General features: G+C 43.4%; 1 long non-coding RNA gene across 2 annotated transcripts; it reads left to right on the forward strand.

Annotated features, from left to right (window-relative positions):
- The first annotated feature begins 638 nt into the window (after positions 1-638).
- LOC124981954 (uncharacterized) lies at positions 639-9615 on the forward strand. 2 transcript variants are annotated; one of them, XR_007108142.1, is made up of 4 exons: positions 639-710; positions 3561-3722; positions 6751-6846; positions 8701-9615. It is a non-coding gene; the product is annotated as an uncharacterized LOC124981954 (long non-coding RNA). The 2 variants fall into 2 exon arrangements; XR_007108143.1 differs by lacking the exon at positions 8701-9615 and adding an exon at positions 6928-6964.
- The last annotated feature ends 7442 nt before the right edge of the window (positions 9616-17057 follow it).

A 17057-nucleotide genomic window follows, 5' to 3' on the forward strand; every position in this document is an offset into this window, starting at 1 on the left:
TTTTTTTTTCCGATTATTTCCCGTGGAATCTCATCATCTAAGGAGGTAGCATGGGTCTGCTACAGAGAGACCCTTTAAACACAGAGGTCCTCACCCCTTCTTCAAAAAAAAAGGAAAAACCTGTGAAGTATATATTTGGAGAAATAAAAAAAAAATTCTACATTTAAAAAATAGTTATACACTGGGCACAGTGTCACATACCTGTATTCCCAGAGACTCAGGAGGCTGAGGCAGGAGGATCACAAGTTCAAAGCCAGCCTCGTCAACTTGGTGAGACTCTGTCTCAAAATTAAAAACAAAGGCTGGGGGTGTAGCTCAGTGGTAGAACACCCTTGGGTTCAACCCCCAGGACTACAAATAATAATAGTAATCATCATCATCATCAAGCAGCTACTACCTGTGTGACTTTCACCAGGTCAAGAAATAGAATATGGCAGCCCCCTAGCAGCCCTGGGCGGCCTACCTCATCTACATTATATGTCGAATTTACAGGTAAGGTCTCCCTTCCTAGGCTGATTTAAGTGTATCCTTACCTGAATTCCCCTGCAGCTGTCTCTACTGCATCTAACCATATAGATTCCTGTCTCCTCTCCAGGTCTCTGAGGTTCTGGAACTTTGTTCTCTCTGGACTGCTGGCCTCTCTCCCTACCACACAACTGAGTAAGGAAGAAGAGTTAACAACACACACACTCATGCACACACATGTGCAGGTGAGGGAGAGATGATTGTTTTTGAAAGCACTTTTGGGGTTGATACCAAGGAGTTTGGCTGTCTCTTCCCGTTATTTGTGTCCTTTCTTTCTTCACTTTCCCTCCTTCCTCAGCATGTCATCATGACCATCAGTCATGACAACAACACATTCCCTCCTGTGGATGAAGTAAGAATAGAGTACGAGCCCCACACAAGCTGCTGGTTACAGCTACAAAGACCCATTGTGAAATCCAGCTCTATCATTTTTAGTTAGAATACCTGAACCATAGGGGCCATTTAATGTGTATTTCTGAATAAATGAAAGCTTCTTGGACCGTGTATACTATCCTGCCCTATCCTCCTGGACCCTCGAGAAGCCTTCCAGATTCCTAGTTCTCCTGTGCTTCTCCTTGCTGTCTTAGGTGGGCATCCTCTGGCCCACTTGGCCTGTCTCGACGGGGTGTTCTGACAGCGCATTCTTTGCCTCCTGGGCTGCTGTCCCATTCAGGGTTCCGCCAGGAGCAGAAACCTTAATAGAAAGAAAATTTAATAGAAAGGATTGTTGGCAGGCACAAGGTTGTCCCAAGGAGAGAAGCAAACCTGATGTCATGGAGGTGGTAGCTGCACCTTGGGGCCACAGGAACTAGGCAAGAGACCCAGTGACTCAAACTCAGAAACTCGGAGGAGGGGTCGTGGAGCTGAAACTCAGATGCTGGAAGAGGAGGCTCAGCTGTTGCTGGAGTCTGATCTCAGAGAAGGGGCCATTCGGTACTGAGGTCTCCAACACGGGAGGGTGTGCAAGAAGGCAGAGGCCTTGCAGAGAGACTTTAGGTGGGATTCAGTTGCTACTATGGGAAGGGATCACTGCTGCCATTACACAGTGAGGGGAGGCTGGGATGCTCTCAGGAGCCCATGCCAGAGCAAGTGGATTGGAGGCCTTCTCCTCTGGGATTGCGGTCTCTTTCCCACAGGCAGAGCCTGGCGGGTGAGAGCAATGAGGCTGGGTGAGAGGAGAATCCCAGCCCTGCGTCAGAAAGCAGGCCCAGAGCAGAAGACAGAATATGAGGCTGAGAGACGGCGGCTTGATGGCTAGCCCAGATGTTCTGAAGGGTGGCCCTGGATGGGCTCCCCTGAGACCACCTGCCCAGGGCTATGTCCAGCTTGGACATGAGCTTGTTTCAGCTCAGGCAGGCTGAGCACTTCCTCCCTGTCTGAAAGGCAGAGATCACCGTAGGTAGCACAGTGCCGTCCTCAGGGGTCTTCAGCAGATTACTGGGCTGCCAGCAGTAAGCGTGAAATACTGGCCAACACAGCCTAACCAACCAACCCTGGGCTATTTATTTCTCCCCTCTTGGAGAAAGAGTGATCTGAGAAGTCCCCGGGAGGAGGGAGTGACTTTTGAGTAGTTCTGAAGAGAAGGAAGGAGACAGCTCATACAGATGAAGGCCGGGAAGACCGCGGGAGACTGTGAAATTCCCCGGGTGTTCCCTGAGATTGGAACCTGCCAGGCCTGCTTGAGGAAGATCAGGAAGGCGATGTTTCTGGGGGAGGGAGCGATACGCAGGAGAGCAGAGAGGTGGGGGAAGGAAGCTGGGTCCATGAGTCTCGTAAAACAGTTTGGGTTTTAGTCTAAAGTGTGAGGGAAACTGTCACAGAGCTTTTAACACAGAAAAGCAGTGATGTGATTTATGCTGCAAGCAAACAGAGAAAGGATTCTGGCTGCTGGATGGAGAACAGGAGCAGGAAGCAATGGAAAGGCCAGAGGGTGCCGGGAAGTATGCGCACTGGTGTCACTTGAATTAAATCTCTGCACAGCCCCTGGGGGGGGAGCCATTACCTCTCGTTACAGGGAGGAAAGCCAGACTCGGAGAGCTGTCCACGGGTCAGGCTGAGGTTCAAATCTAGACACCAAGGATGGAATGCCTTCTCTGCCCGCTCCAGCTCTGCCTTGCTCTGCTTCTAGGCTCCAGCAGGGAAGGGGGAGGAACTGTCCCCTGAGTTATGGTGGAGGTGGGTGGGCGAGAGAGGAGCCGGCTCATAGACTTGGAGGCCAAGTGGGCTCAGTTCCTGGGAGAGGCGAAGGTCAAGGGTCAAGTGTTTCTTCTCATATGTGGAAATTACAGAGAGAGAAAGGGATTTTTAAAAATGGGGTCTTATGAAAATAGAAGGGAGACTAACAAAATAGAACAAGGGAATGGACAGTGGGGTGGAGAGGAGGCTGGGGGAGTCCTGGGAAATGGAATCCAACAAATGCCATGTCCATGTGCAGATGGATGACCTCGGACACAGCTTCTATATACAGCTGTAATGCTCTAATTAAAATAATACCGGGCAGGAGGAGGGTTGGGTTGGGGAGGATGCAGCCGTGATGCGCTGGCACACGCGTGGCCCAGTGATTCCCACTGCTATGGTTAGTTATCAGGCGCCAATTTTTTTAAAAAAAGACAAATGGCAAAATAAAGGATGTTGACTGAATTAACACAACATTGTAGAAAACAAGAGATGGAAAGTAAAGCACGCCCCGCCAGCCCCTCTCTGCCTTCTACGACTCGCTTTTTGTCTTTAGAGAAGTGAATGGGCCTCCAGTTCAGCGCTGGATGCAATGGTGGCACCAGGCCCCTGTCGTCCCGTTCTGGATCCTGAGGAGGATGCGTCCTCAGCCTCCTTCCCTCCTTCCTGCTGACTCTCTCCACTGTCTCTGTCTCTTTCTCATTGCATCCTCATCGTCATGACCATCATCATCACCAGGGTTTCTCTCTCTCTCTCTCTCCCCCCTGCTTTGTCTTTCTCACTCTCTCTTTTTCGTTCTCTCCCTCTTCTCTCTCTTCTTCTGTCTTTTCTCCTGCCCTTACCTCTTCTTTCAAGCAAAGGTTGTTATGATTTGGATTTGAAAATGTCTCCAGAGAGCTGACGCATGGAGCAACGTAGCAGTGTCAGAGGTGAGAAGATGGGTTCTGAGAGCTGCGGCCTCATCGTGGCCTAGGCCCTTCGATGGATTAATGACTTGATGGATCACCAGGTGGTGACTATAGGTAGGTGGGGCGAGACTGGAGGGAGCATGTCACTTGGGGTGTGCTCTTAGGGACCATGTCTTGTCCCTGGCTGCTCTTTCTGTGCTTCTTGGCCACCACCAGCTGAGCAGCTTTCCTCCGTGTGCCTTCTACCATGATGTGCTGCTGTGGTTCAGGCCCAGAGCTATGGAGTCAGATACCTTGTACTGAGCCTCTGAACCCGTGAGCTCCGCATAGACTTTTCCTTCTCCAAGTTGTTGTTGTTGTTGTTGTTCTTCTTCTTCTTCTTCTTCTTTTTTTTAATTGAACACATAAAAGGAAGTATATTTTTAAAAAATTGGTCAGACTGTCCTGATATCATTTTAAAGGAATTTACAGGGCTTTTATAGATTATTCTTTTGGAATAATTCAGTTTATAGCAAATGCCTAAACTGGTTTCTTCATTGCACAGTATTTTCTTTTAACATGGGTGCTTTTAAAACAATTACATACAGATTTAAAAAAACCTTCATTTCTTTGCTTGATTAAAGCATTAATACTCTTAGACAACACAGATCTGAAATGGTGAAACCAGCCATTCCCCCTCCCACCTTACAGTAAATTAAATGGGCACAAAATCACAAACACATTTTACTACGTGTTTATTATTAATAAAAATCAGTTTCTTTTCTTCTTCTTCTTCTTCTTCTTCTTCTTCTTCTTCTTCTTCTTCTTCTTCTCTTCTCCTCCTCCTCCTCCTCCTCCGCCTTCTTCTTCTTCTTCTTCGTAAAGTTGCCCGAAATGCAAGGAATGTGCATAGGTTTACAACTTAATCATAATAGCATTGTATTCTTATTCCCCTGAGGGCACTGGTGAACAGGACGTACTGCTGTAGATTATAGATTGATTTGTCCAGCACAGACACACCGATGGCATAAACACTCACAATTGTCCACAAGACGCAACTTCAGATCTCTAAAAGGTTTACAGGGTGCTTCAAAGAGACAGTATCACATTATCCAAATGTTACATAAAGGACTTAAAAACCTTTAAAAATTTATGACTGTTTTGTAATCACTAGACTAATTATTTCAAATAAATAAAGGAAAGAAAGATATTCCAGCCCATAAAATCAGGCACCGAAGGTCCTGAGAACTATAGAGTTGGCTCCTTTGTCGTCTTTATCGCTGCTCCAACTACAGTCCAGGTTTAAATGAGGATGAACCTCTCCAGTGTCTAATACCTTACAGAGAACATGAGCTCACCACTTCAATCTCAAATTATGAGCGATGAAATTGATGAGACAATCAGACATCTGGAGGAAGTGTTGAGCATAACTGGGAGCCACCTCAAATATGGAAAACCTCTTTGTTATGGGCCTTGTGTCATGTCTGAATAGATAGGAGGAGAAAAACAATTACACACTAATTTAAAGAGATAGAATCTTTTAGTTCTCCTAAACTTTAATAAAAAGTGTCTTTAAATGTAGATATTATTCAATCCTTTGGAATGTTGTATTTTTGCAAATCATAGCTTTTTATTTCCAAGGCCCCTAAAAACTGCACAAAATAGATGCTGCCTTCTATAATCTATTTGAATCCTAATAAACAATGATTCTGTTACCTTGACTCTGGGTGTGACACTACATTCTAAGTTGTTCTTGCCAGATATTTTGGTCCCAGCAGTGAAAAGCTGCCTAACACAAGCGTCCTGTATTAACCAATACACGGGAGGATGGAGAAGGGAGGCTGGTGTGGAGGGGCGTGTGGCTGTGTGCAGACGAATGCTGTCACCAGGCTTGGTATCTTTGCTGTCTCATGGTGGTTTCTTGCTTGGGCAGTGTCTTCTCTCACAATTAGGCAAAAGACCACAAGAACTCCTGGCTTATAGCCTTCTGAAGTAGCAACTGGTTCAGAGGAAAAAGTGCATCTTTCCTAATATTTCCAGCAAGTCCAGGAGCTGATGTTCTTTGGCTCCTGGGTCTGACCCAGGCCGTGTGCCCATCCCTGCAGTCACTGGCCAGCTTGAGTCACTTGCCCACTTCTGGGGGGATGTGGGTGGTGAGGTCAGCCCTGTGGAACCACATGATGTGATTAAAGGTGTTTATCCAAAGGATAACATGATGTGATTAAAGGTGTTTATCCATAGGTTTCACCTGAAGGGGGAGTGGGTGCTTGGTAAACCAATCCCACAGCTGTCTGATAGGTGGCGTTTGAGCTATGTTGGCAGTAACAAAGAGAAAGGGAATTCTGGGAGGAAGAAGAGGGTCAGGCCCAAGCTGTGGGCCGGAGAGACTTGACCAGAAGCCTAGTCCTCCTAGGAGACCCCCTGATGGCAAACAAAGAAGCCTCACTCTTCCTCCTTCTTTTCAAAATAACCTTTACTGTTGTCATCACCATTATTTTTGTGTGTGTGTCTTTAGAGGTTTTCTTATGGAAGACTCCAAACATACCCAAAGATAAGTGGACGAGACAATGACTCTCCAGGCAGCCATCACCCAGTTTAGCAATTAGTAATATTCTGCCAATCTTATCTATCTTATCTTCCTCCACAGAGTATTTTAAAGCAAATCCAAAGTTCTTCCTGCTTCCCCCCCAATTCCTTTTATTTACTGAAGAAACTGAGTCATTCTAGATTCGCCAACATCTCAGTATCATGAAGATGTTTAACATAGTTCTCTCTTTGGATCTGTTACCTGCAAACTGGATGGGATGGTAGATTTAGATAGATCTAGACATTTTGGGTCAATTTTCTTTTCTTTCTTTTTTCTTTTCTGACAGGTCTTCCTCTCATGGGTCTATTTTCTCTTGGGTTCTCTTGGGAGGCACGCAGCGTCTGATACTCTTAAATGAACACTTTCAAACTTCACCTTTAGGAGAGAGGTTTGTTGTAGGCTTTGGGGGTAGATACTACATATTACATCTAAAAGTTCCCCTTTATTCTGGTTTGATAAAATGTTTTAAAAAACTGTGAATGGATGATTAATTTATTAAATTCGCTTTTTGCATCTATTTATCTATTTTCTGGTTTTTGGTAACTGAGTTCTTTTTTTTTTCCTTTCAATCCTCAGAGAATGAGTTGGGCGTGCTCCCTACTTCTTCTGTCCTCCTGAAGAGTTTCTGTTGGATCGGAGCGTGGCCTTTGAGTGTTTTGGTAGAACTTTCCTGTAAGTTCTTTCAGTGTGGGCCTGCTATTTTTCTTGGGGGAATATTTTAAACCACTGATTCAATTTCTTTCATGGTTTCAGACTCTTCAGGTTTTTTACTTCTTGAGTGAATTTGGTGAGTTATATTTTCCTATGAATTTGTTTGTTCCATCTAAGTTTTCAAAGTTATTGGCATCAAGTTTTCAAAATATTTCCTCTTTCTGTCACCTTTTCCATACTAACAGTCTCTGTTCAGGCTTCTTTTACTTTTCTTGATCAACACTGCCTAAGTTTTATCGTTTTCTCAGTCTTTCAAAAGAGCCAGCTTTTGACTTTGTGGATCCTTCTGTTCCAGACTTTCTCCTTCCCATTTTCTTAATCTCCACCCTCCGTTGGATCCTTCTTTCTATTTTCTTCCTGTGTGTTCTGTGTACTTAGCTGGACACATAGCTCATTAATTTTTGCCTTTGTCTTTGTCTAACATACAGATTTAATTTTCTCTCCAAGTCTCGCCTCCGCCACACTCCTAAACACCTGACATATAGTCTTTTCATTACAAAAGACTTAGAAGATATTTCCTATATTTAAAAAATCTATTATGATTTCTTTTGTTCTTCTAAAAATCTGTTATATTTCTTCTGTTATATTTCTTTTTTTGATTAGTGAGTTTGGGGAAGTGAATTTCTATTTTGATGACTTTTTAAAGAAATGAGTTTTAATTCACATCCAATGAAGTGCACAGACCATCGGGCTTTGGGGGTTCACCCAAGGCGTACACCGCGTGAATCAATCACACATCTGTCCACACAGAGGCACCTCCGGGCGACACAAGCTCCCGGGGTTTTCTCCACCAACCCTTGCTTTTCCCGCTCAGCACCAGGCCAGGACTCTTCTGATCTTAGCATCATAGTCTTGCCTTTTCTAAACTTCAGTATCAATGGAATCATATTACACGTATTCTTTTTTGTTTGGTTTCTTCTCTTCATTAGAGCTTTCTTAAACTTCCTCTTTTGCTTCTCTTTTGACTTTCTCCTCTCCCCTCTCCTTCCCGCTTCTGCCTCCTCTTTCTCTCTCTCAACGTTCTACTGCATGTAAGTAGCACAGTTTATTTACACATTTTCCTGTCCATGGATACACAGGCTGTTTCCAGGTTTTGGCAATTATGATTAAAGTTGCTGTGAATGTTTTATACAGGATTTTTTGTGTAATATGGTCTTATTTCTCTCAGGCAAGTATGTAGGAGTGGAAAAGTTGAGTCCTATGGTAGGTGTGTATTTGTCTTTATAAGAAACCAAGCAGTTTTCTAAAAAAGTGTTTCCAGTTTACCCTTGTACCAAGAAAATCCTTACTAACATTTAACATTTTAAGTCTTTCAGATTTTAATTATTCTAGTGAGTAAAATATGGTAACCTAGTTGTCTTTTTAAATTTTTTTAAATTTTGAGACAGGATTTCACTAAGTTGTTTAGGGTCTTTCTCAGTTGCTGAGGCTGACCTCAAACTTAGCCTCCCAAGTCACTGGAATTAGGGCATGTGCCACAGTGCTGGCTATCCTAGTTTTGTCTTTTAGGATTCAGCTTTATGATGTACAACACACACACTACAACATGCACATCTTTTAAGTGTATTATTTGGCGAGTCTTGACACATCAGGATAGAGAACACCTCGTGGTGCCCCTTTATGTCTCTCACACCCACTTCTACCCAGGTAACCACTGACCTTACTTCTACCCCTCTAGATTAGTACTGCCTGTTCTAGAACTTCACACAAGTGGAGGTACTCTTTCTCGTTTGACTTCTTTCAGTCAGCATTAATTTTTCCAAGTTCTTCAGTATTTTTGTGTGTTCAGCATTATTCATTTCTTTTCATCTTCAGGTGCTGTTCCATTGTGCGGCTGCATTGCTGCCTGTGTATCCACTCAGCCGATGGTGGACACGTGGTTTGTTTATAGTTGGGCTCTTGTGAATGATTCATCTATGATTATTTTCATACAAGTACTTTCTGCATATATGTTTTTATTTCTCTTGGATACATTCCTAGGAATGGAATGGCTGGACCACATGGGAGGTATATATTTAATTTTAAAGGAACTACCAAACTGCTTTCCAAAGTGGTTCTGTGATTTTCACAGCCCCACCAGCTGCGTGTGAGGGTTTCAGTTGCTCCATGAATCTTTGAAGCCAATAGTGATGGGAAGTCTTCTTAATTTTAACCATTCTACTACAGGTGTCGTGCTTTTAATTTGCATTTTTCTGATCACTAGTGATATGGGGCATCTTTTTACAGGCTAATACATTTTTTTGTGAAATATTTATTTAAGCTATTTAATCTATTTTTTTAGATGTAGATGGACACATTACCTTTATTTTATTCATTTATTTCTATGTGCTGCTGAGAATCAAACCCAGTGCCCCACACATACTAGGCAAGCTCTCTACCACTGAGCCTCATGTTTCACTTATTATTGTGAATTGTTTATTACTCAGTCATAAGAGATATTTATATATTTTATTTATAAATTATTTGTCAAAGATCATCTCCCAATGGGTAACATATCTTATCATTTACTTAAATAGATGTCTTAATGAGCAATTTAATTGACTAATTAATTAATTAACTTGAAGTTCTGGGGTTGGAACCCAGGGTTTTATACCAGCTAGGCAAGGGCTCTATCCTAAGCTAGACCACTAGCCCTAGAAGATTTTAATTTTGATGAAATCCAGTTAATCAGTTTTTTCTTTTATGGCTAATGCTTTTCTTGTTTGAGTTAAAAAAATCTTTGCCACCTCAAGGTCATGATATTTTATTATAGAAGCTTTCTAGTCTTGGCTTTTATATATAGGTCTTAATCCATCTCAAAAAATTTTTTGGATTGTATGAGATAGGGGTCAAGATATATTTTCTCATATATATATATATGTAATTATTTTATTTATATACATATATATGTATATGTAATTATTATGTATATGTAATTATTTTAGCCTGATATTTGAAGAATCTTTCTTTTCCCCATTAATTTCTTTTGGTGCCTTTTTATACATTCAGTTGACAATTGAATATTAAGTTCAGCTTAGATTCTATTCTGTTTTTTTTTTTTTTTTTTCTGTTCTGTTTTATTTGTCTATTAATCTCCCTTTATGCCAGTGCTATTACTGGAGTCCTAGTTCAGAGGCCTGACTCTGGGGATCCCAACAAATTAGGTCTAGCCACTCACCCCAAAATCCAAGTAATGTTGAAAGCAAGATAGGAACTTAATCAGTGTGGCCATACCAGGAAGACAGAGGAGACCAGCATTTCCAGCCCTGTCTTCAGGGGCCCTGATATGAGCTTCCAGATTATACAGATAAGGAAGACCAGAAATATGCATCGTCAAGCAGCCAGGGTTCAACTGTGGTTTGGTTGATCATTGTCTCTGAATAGGTCTAGTGGGGTCTTGTTGCTGTTGCCTGGGGGGTAGTTTTGACTCACCATGAGATGTTCATCTATCATGCCTGTGGTCATTGGAATCCAAGGTGACTCAGAGCAAAGCAGACAGATATAAAATTGAGGCAGACAGAGATACAAAGTTTTTTTATATTTGCAGGCCCAAGTGAAGAGTAACTATAGCAAAAGCAGCCTCTAAGTCCTGTTATAATACAAACTGTCTTGATTATAGTATCTTTATAGTTATCATTGAAATCAGGCAATATAAGTCCTCCAAATTAATTCCTTCTTCAAGGCATTTTATTTTTCTTTTTGCTATTCTGTGACCTTTGCACTGACATCAACTTCTTAATTTCTTTTAAAAAATGCCCTATAAATTTGGTTGGGATTTCATTGATAAATGTTTTAGTTAGGTTTTTAATCACTGTGAACAAAAGACCTAACAAGAACAATCTAGAGAGAAAAATGTTTATTTTGGCTCATGGTTTCAGAGGTCCAGTCCATAGTCAGCTGACTCCACAGCTCTGGGCCCAAGGTGAGGTAGAACATTATGGTGGGAGGCGTGGTGGAGGAAGGCAGCTCAGGACATGGCAATCAGGAAGAAGAGAGAGAGCTCTGCTTACCAGGAGCGAAACATAAACCTTAAAGTCATGTCCCAGTGACCCACTTCCTCTAGCCGCACCCTCCCTGCCTACAGTTACCACCCAGTTAATCCATATCTACTGATTAGGTGACAACTCTTAAAATTGAATCATTTCATCTCTAAACATTCTTGCATTGTCTCACACATGAGCTTTTGGGAGATACCTCACATCTAAACCATAACAATCAATTTGGGTGAAAACATTTATCTGTATAATATTGAGTCTTCCAGTTCATGAACATAGTCCTTCTCTATTCTGCTCTTTAAAAAATCTTCTTAGCTATGTTTATAATTTTAGAGGTATACATTTTACAAAAGTGTTTTTAAATTTATTCCCAAGTATTTTATCTTCTTTGGGGCTCTTGTAGATGACATTTCTTGAATTTTATTTCTTAATTTGTTATAGCTAGTGTATACAGATAAAATTGACTTTTATATATAGATCTTGTATCCTATGACCTTGACCAAAATTTATGCTGTAGTAAAAGTAGAAATGTTTTTGGAAATTCATTGGAAATGAATTGGAAAAGGCCACACTCTTGCATTGTTTCTAATTTTGGACATAAGGCATTTGGTCTTCCATCTTTAAGAACAGTAGTTCTCCTTTATTCATGTTTTTTTCTTGAGGTTTCCGTTATCCTCTGTCAGCTGAAGCTTGAAAATATTCAACAGAAAATACCAGAAATAAACAATTCACAAATTTTAGATTGCACACCATTCTGAGAAGTGTGATGAAATTTCATGCCATCATGCTGTGTCCTGCTGGGACGGGAATCGTCCTTTGGTCCAGTGTGTCCATGCTGCATATTCTACTCTCCCGTTAGTCATTTAGTACTGTCTCAGTTGTCACAGGAACCGTCATGGTGTTGCGGTGCTTGTGTTTAAGTAGTCCTTGTTCTAGTTAATAATGGTCCCGAAGCATGAGAGTAGTGATGCCAGCAATTTGGGTACACCAAAGAGAATCCCTAAAATGCTTTCATTAAGTGAGATGGTGAAAAAAGTAAAATTGTATGAAGAGATAGCTAAGTTCCAAGGAAGTATGAATGAATCTTCTTCTTCCCATTAAATTGTGAAAAAGGAAAAATGAATTCATGATAGTTTTGCTGTCACACCTCAAACTGTAAAAGTTATGACCACAATGTGTAAGTGTTTAGTTAAGATGCAAAAGCGTTAATTTTGTGTGTGTACAGATAGGAAAGAACATAGTATCTCCAGGGTTTGGCACGATCTGCTATTTTAGGCATCCTTGGGGGTCCCCCAAGGATAAGGAGGGATTACTGTATGACATCAGTTGGATGATTTTATTTTTAGTTTGAAGTTGCCTTTGATTCACAGTTTGCTGAGAGTTTTAATTACAAAATGTTGCTGAATCTGAATCACATTTTCTCTAACTATCAAGATGATAAACTGGGTTTTCTCCTTAATTGTATATATATGATTGATTTTTAAGATGGTCAACTAACTTGACATTCCTATGGTGAACCCCACTTAATCACAATGCCTTGCCTTCTTTATGTATGGCCAAATTTGATTTTCTATGTCTGCTAATTCAATCTGTTAAGAATCTTTGCTTTATATTTGTGAGAATTATTGATCTATGATTTTATCTGATTATATTTTCCTGTTTCTCTTTTGAAAGAGTTTGGATAAGATCAACATTATTTGTTCTTTGAATGTTTGAAATAAATTATTAATGAAACATTCTAGGCCTAGAGTTTTCTTTAGGGAAAAGTTTTAAACTATGAATTCAATTTTTAAAATATTCATAGGGCTATGGAGATTTCTGTCACTTATTGTATGAGTTTCTACAGGTTTTGTTTGTTGTGCATCTAGGCTGCTGCATTTGGTGACATAACACTATTCCCAATATTCTTTAATATCTTTTATTGTCTATAGGGTCCATAGCAATATCCTCTCTTTCATCGCTAATATTGTTTATTCTTCCACCCCCCCGCCCATCAGTTTAGCTAGGGTTTTATAATCTTTATTTGTTTTCTCAAAGATCTAACTGTTGGTCATGTTGCTTTTCCTGGGAATGGGTTTCACTTGCATATTTTGGGGAACTTTTTTCTCAATCCAAATGAATTAGGTAAACATTCCTGAGGCACCTTCAGGCCTGGCCCAAGTGACTGGTGAGGCCAGAACCTTTCCTGAGACACTCCTGAGGCTGTGCAGGCGGATACGTCACAGCTGCCCAGTGCCCAGGTGACAGAGGTCCCTGAGAGCTCAGAGGAGGGCCATCCCGGGTCTGCACCAGGGAGGTCTCCATGAAAGGCAGCATGTGATCTGGGTCTTGAAGGGGTCCTCAGAGCTTACCAGGTGACGGAGGAGCTTTCTGAACAGAGGACAAGTAGTGTCAGTACATGAAATTAGATAATATCATGTGCATGTCAAGTGCTTAGCACAGTCTTAAGCATAGAGTAAGGGCCCCCAGGTGTGGGTGGGTTTCCTTCCAAAGTGCCACACAGAAGTGCACCCTGTGCAAGAAGAAATAGAAACGTGTGTAAGAAAGAGAAATGAGGTATTGGGTCTGTCACATCCTTGCCCTACCCATAGAATCTAGGGGAAGTCTTTGTGGATTTTTGAGCTCATTCTCTGCATAACTTCTCCTGTCCTGTACCTTGTCCAGAACCCAATTCCAGGTGCCTTGGAACCCCCGATTTCTATTCTACACCCATGAGACCGCTGCTCCTTATATGGGTCCACCTCTCTGTGTGGCAGTTTGGAAAGCAGCTCTGGGCAGGAAGCTGAGGAGACTTTGGAGCTCCACTCTCCTGTGCCTGCTGCAGCACGTGGCAGCCAGGGGAAGCTCACTATTTGTGGATGAGAGAACAAATTCAGTAGGATCCTCACGCTGTCTATTAAGATGTTAAACACTTCTATGTCTAGAAGAAGGGAGTGGATGTCACCTGAAGGAAGCACCTGGCTTCCTTTGAGAAGGCTTCAGCTCTCCTGGTGAGGCACACTCCTGTCTCTTCTCCCACACTGCTCTGTCTCTTGGTGTTCGTCAACACTGACAGTTCTTTACTTGGGACCTTGTCACAACTTTGTCATCCACTTGCTCTGGGACCTTGGACAAGTCCTCTTTTGTGGATTTCAACTTTCTCAGGTACAAACACAGGACTCAATGACTTTCCAATCCCTCCATTTTGTAAAAGGTAGCTCAGTATATGCAACTTCCCTAAATTGTGGGTTCAAATCCACTTGACATCTGTGTGGCCTTGAGCAAATGACAGCCTTTCTGAGCCTTGGTTTTCTGACCTATAATGTGCAAGTGCACTTTGCTTGTGAAGATTAAAAGAGATAATACACGTAGATCAAAATCCAGTATGTCCCTTTCTTTGTCTCCTGTATCTGTGGTTCTCAAATTTATGGGGCATCTGAATTCCCTGGGGAACTTGCTTAAAGTGCACATTTCCCACCCCACCCCATCTCTGCCCTTCTGAATCAGTGGGTCCTGCTGGAGATGCACACTCTGTATCTTTACAGTCTCTTGGGTGGTCATACCCATCAAGTGGCCCCTTCTCCACCAGCTTTTGTACCCTGACCACACCAAGCACAGAACTTCACACTTGCAAGTGTTCAAAACACAACAAAAGGACTGGGCAGGAAAAGGCGACCTGGGTTTTTGTAGGTCGAGCACTATCTCCAGGAAAGTGCTCTAGCATGGTTAAAATGAGGCTTTCCGGAATGGCTGGCCTTTCCCAGCTCAGCCCAGCCCAGCCTTACTGGAAAGTTCAGTGTGGTCAGATCATGTTTTTCAGCTCCCTGTTCTCTCCTCCTATGACTCTATTTTGACAGGTGTATCCAAGGCTGGCACAGCAGAAGTTGCCAGCTCAGCCCTGGCCCTGGGGAGAGGAGCTGGAGGAAGGTCAGGAGGTTTGCCCAGCTCCATCCTGCACTGCAGGCAAGGAGGAATGGTGAGGTAGCTGGGGCGAAGTGAATGGGTGGGCCCAGGATTTTTAGAGGTGCCTGGAGGCCATAGTCCAGGCTTCCAGCTTCCAGGAAGCTCCTTGCTCTCCTGAGGAGGCTCAGGAGTGACTTCAAGGTTTTGCAAATCTGGTGGGGATTAAAACCACCCCAACGACAGAGTCTGTGCTTCTAATCCAGTGACTGAAATTCCACTAGCTGTCGCCTTTCAGTTTGGGTTCAGACTTTATTGCCTTGGCCCTGGCAAGTTCCAGGAAAGCAACCAAGCTGAGCAGGAGGAAGAATGCTCAGTTAAAAGTGTTAGAGTCACAGGACAGAGCGTGCAGCATGCTGGCCCAGTGGAGTCAAGACTGGCCCACTCTCTGTTCTCTGATGAAGAAACTAAATGTCTGAGAGGGCCAGTGCTGGGTCTGCAGTCCCACAAAGATGAAGGGCCCAGCAGGGCAGAAATAAGACCTCTCCTGCTTCCATGTCCACTGAGGGACCTCCATTATGGACCACTAATTCTCCACTGTGAGGCAGGTCAGATCCATCTCGAAAGATTTATGAACCTATTGATTCATGGAGTTTGCTTCAGGCTGAATGGTTCTGACTGCCCACGCCTTACGCCCCACGGTCAGCTCTATGGAGTTTCAGTGGCACCCATAAATGACCACACTACATGATGATCTGGGACAGAGGGAGGGCTGGGGCGGGTGGACACTTCCTGGGGAGGGTTCAGCAGGAGTCGTTGAATGGTTCTGACCCACCGGGAGGTGGCTGAGAACTGGAGTGGTGGAGGAGCCAGAGACACGAGAATCTGCAGAGCCCAGGAACCAGGAGCCTGTGCTCACGCCTTGGGTGTCAGGAGCACCTCGACCTTCCGAAGGCTTCGCCTTCTCACTTGAGCAAAGGTGTGAGGCCTGACTCACCAGGTCTCTCCTGGCTCTCACAGTACAGGGGTCATTTGGGAACGGGGGTGTACAGGGGCCCTCATCTGCAGAGGACAGTGGCAGTGCTCACTGCGATTCAAGAAGCTTCACAGTCACGGAATGAGTACCCTTGGGACAATGGCTGATGTTTATGGAGGGCCAACCATTTCCAGGTGCTATGGGTTGACTTCTGTCCTGAAAGATTCCTATGGTGAAGCCCTAACCCCCAGTTATCTGGGGATATGGTCTTTAGGAGTAAGTAATTAAGGTTAAGTGAAGTCATAATCTGATAGGAGGGTGGCCTTGTAAGAAGAAGAAGTTTGCCTGCTGCCATGTAAGGACACAGTGAGAAGGTGGCTATCTGCAAACCAGGAAGACCTGGCACCTTGGTTCTGAACATCCTGGCCTCTAGAACTGTAAGAAAATGAAGCTCTGTTGTTCAAGTCGTGCCATCTGTAGTGTTTTGTTAGGGCAGCCTGAGCAAACCAAGTCCCTCGGATCTCATGGGAAGAAACAAACATAAGTGGTTAAGTCACTTGCCCAAGGCTGCGTTTGAGCACAGATACATCGAAGGAGTCATTATCTCTGTGACTGTGGGAAGTCATGAATCTCTCCAAAACTCAGTTTCCTCATCTGCATAGTAGGGATAATCACAGCAGGTATATTATCAATCAGAGAAGACTGAATGAGTTACTGAAACGGGTTCTGCTGTGTTTTAGTGCCTCCACGGGACTTCTCTGTGACTGTTGACGTTGCCCTGTTTCTAAGGTGCCACATGATTTCCTTGCCGACTTGCCCACAGTCTCTCTTGCTATTGTGTCTCTCATTTTACCACCTGTGCTACTACCTCCTTCTTCCCCTTTGTGTCTTTAGCTCATAGCATCAGGGGCAACACTGGTCAGGGGCTAAAAATGGGACTTCCCCCTAGGAACTGGGAATCGGTAATTAAGGGCCAGGTCCACTGGTGGTGAATAGTGCCCTGTTCCATTGGGCCTTGTGCAAACAGAAGCTGCTGGGCACAAGAAAGGGACAGGTGCATGGAGATCAGTGGCTATGGACAGACAGATGAGAGACCAGCAAGTTGTCTGGGGTAAAGAGAACAGCATTCAATGCTTATGGCTTTCCTCCTGCTACCCATGGGCTCAGATGACTTCAGTTTCAGCAGCCTGGAGTTCACTTGCTGTGGTCACCCCAGGAATTCCTTCTTTACTTCCTCTATGAAGCTTGAGGGGCCCCCTGTGACTGCATGGGTGTGCTCAGTGTCTTCCTCTGACCTGTGTCCTTAGATCAAGCCACACAGCCAGGGACTAGTTTGTGGCAAC

This window comes from Sciurus carolinensis, chromosome 4 (assembly GCF_902686445.1).
Source record: "Sciurus carolinensis chromosome 4, mSciCar1.2, whole genome shotgun sequence".
Classification (NCBI taxonomy): domain Eukaryota; kingdom Metazoa; phylum Chordata; class Mammalia; order Rodentia; family Sciuridae; genus Sciurus; species Sciurus carolinensis.